This window comes from Arachis ipaensis, chromosome B03 (genome assembly GCF_000816755.2).
Source record: "Arachis ipaensis cultivar K30076 chromosome B03, Araip1.1, whole genome shotgun sequence".
Classification (NCBI taxonomy): domain Eukaryota; kingdom Viridiplantae; phylum Streptophyta; class Magnoliopsida; order Fabales; family Fabaceae; genus Arachis; species Arachis ipaensis.
Genome location: NC_029787.2, coordinates 133,952,679 through 133,955,654, shown reverse-complemented (window position 1 = coordinate 133,955,654; position 2,976 = coordinate 133,952,679).

Sequence of the window (2,976 nt, the reverse complement as noted above, 5' to 3'; positions counted from 1 at the left end):
ATATATACAGAATTAGACACAAATGGTAACAAAAGAATTAAACAAATGGTATTAGAAACAGAAATTACATGCTATCTGTGGGTTTGTTTACGCGGCTTTGATCCGTTTGTAATTGAAACACAGGATCGTTTTCGCTTTCTAAGTTCACCTCTGGCATTCTAAGCATAGAATAAACATCATTCAGTAAAATTACTGTTTAATTAAATCAGGATCTTGAAATTCTATCAAATAAAGGATCTTATATTTTGAACGAGTCATAGTGACTTTCCGTCGATGGAAGCCTAGCTTCCTTCATCCTGGGAAAGCAAAAATAATTATCAGCAACAAAAACACCTTAAAATCGGCAATATACTCCCAAATTCAACATACCCCTTTGCAGCCTTTTCATTGTTTTTTTTTTTTTTTTTGATTCTCTGAAGAATTCTTCTATTTCTTGAGTTCTTACATCAGTTCTGACAGTACATGCAAAAAAATATGTTAACAAATAAAATTTTGATGATAAAGGGTAAGATAGCTTTACAAAGTATCTTACAAATCATAGGATTCAATTTGTTCTTCAGAAGACGAATCCTCAACAATTTGCTTTCTTTTTTTGGATTGCATCCTAAATTATGAATCAGACAAACACAATAAAATTGATGATAAAATACTCTCAAAAGCAGTAAACATCACTAAAAAAAAGAGATGTTAATTAATCAAAGGTCCAATTGATCACCACGTCGGTATTGTAAATATGCAGTTAGGAATAATTCAGCCAAAGTAATAGGGATTACTTCTAACACAATTCCAAATAGAAAAACTTCAATCATTCTTTTTGTTTGAAAGGAAAGGAAAAGTGGACGTAATATATATCCTTTATACTTAAACTAAATATTAATTAATTTGTATTGACAACGAATCTCAATGATCAAGCATATAGAAATAGAAAGAGATAGACTAGAAACGACATCTCTTATCTCACTGACACCAAAGAGGGGATCTAAAATGAGTGGAATTTTGATATGGGTGGCCTCTCCTACTGCTATACGTCTTTTTTTCTCTTGTTCTTTTTTTGTTCTTTTGTCCTCCTCCTTACTTTCTTTTGTCTCTTCTTCTGTATAATATGAATTTTCTAATCCTGTTTTTGTCCGCAGCATACTTTTTGGGTGGAGTCTGAATTTTTTTCTTTGATTTTTGTTTTATTATTGGTGACGATTCTTCACTTCTGAAATTAAATGAGAAACACATTGTTAATACATCAAATTTTGATAATAATAAATAGAAAAGAAAGCAATGCAATGAAAATTTCATAATCTTACTCATCATCGGATTCACTTTCACTTTCTAAAGTAGAATCCTCCAAAATCTGTTTCCTTTTTCTAGACACCATTTTGGAGAGCAAACAATCATTAGCAAAAAACACCCTAAAAATGACAAAATACATCCAAAAATATTACTTACTTTTTAGTTGTCTTGGTGGGTTGTTTCCTTCTTTTTGTTGCTTCCTCTGAGTCTTGTTCAGACTCAGACTCAGAGGAAAAAGCAAATTCACTCTCCGATGAATCACTCTCGGATGAACTTACCTTCTTCTTTTTTTGTCTTTTTCTTTTTTTCTTTCTTTTCTGTCTCTTTCATTTCCTTCAATTTCTTTTTTACTTTTGTCCTCTTGATGATGCCCTGAAACAGTCGAAACGTTAGTTTACACCATCTACATAAATAAAATACACCCAAATTAGAGAAGGTATTTTGTTCATCCGTTATCATATGACCATCAATTTCTGCTCTGATCCTCACAATCAGTAGCTCCCTATTCCAATCGCTAACCCAGGGTAGTCCAGGGATTACTTCTTCTTTCTTGTCTTTGTGTTTTGTTAGATGAAAATAGACTATCATCAAGGCATAGAGGCAGGCATCAATCGATTTTTTCTTTTTCAAACGGTAATTGGTTATGCCTTTGATGATGAAATTGAGGACATGGTTGTCCCAGTTGCACTCCATTATGTTGTCCATTCGAAAAATTGGAGCCAAGTGTACAGGAGATACTTTGTTTATCGTAGTTGGCAACAAGAACGCCATTTGAATATAGAGGATGAAAATCCTCTTGAACCTTAGGCGATCTTGATAATTGTCAACACCGATATCCATTATCTGATTGGTCAGATTCTTTAATGTTTTTCCCTCGAACCTTCTAAAAATCTCTTTGTTCTCCTCAGAAAGTTCCTTAAAACTCACTTTTTCGGAAAATTTGTTTCCTATAAAAAAGAAAACCAATTACACTCCAAATCACTTGAAATACACCCAAATACCAGCCATATACACCTAAATTTATTTCTTAATTACATGAGATCAGAATAATATATTAGAAAGAATAGATTACAGAGAATGCAAGTATAGAGATTTTTTGTAATCAATTACGTGATGCATTGATGCCAACGACAGCTCCTATCTTTTTGGGTTTAATTTTCAACGAACCATGCCTTGTGTCCGATTTGTTTTTGTCCAAATTAAAGGAATTAGCCAACTCCTTCAACAGTTTGTGTGGCATATTCATCAGCATGATGTGCATCAGACCACCAAATTCCAATTCCCGAATGATGGCCTTCTTTGTCTCGCTCATTTTTTCAAACTTTTCATTCAATAGTCGCGCGGAGCATCTCAAATCCTCAGTTTGCTGTAAACAAAGAAAAATGAGAATCATTTAAACGAGCTATATTTATACTAGAAAAAATTGACTTGGTCTAACATACACCTAAATAACTGTCAGATGCACCCAAATACCAGTCCTATACATCCAAATCCAGTCACATATACATTTATTATTTTTTCGAGTACACGACATTATATGAGTTCAAAATAATATTTTAAGTTGACCAAACATGCATACAATGATACTACAAGCTCAAGCACAATTACAATAGCACGAGTTACACTTGAATACTCTTGATATATATACCAGACAGATACACCTGTATTTTTTTTAGATTACATGACATTATA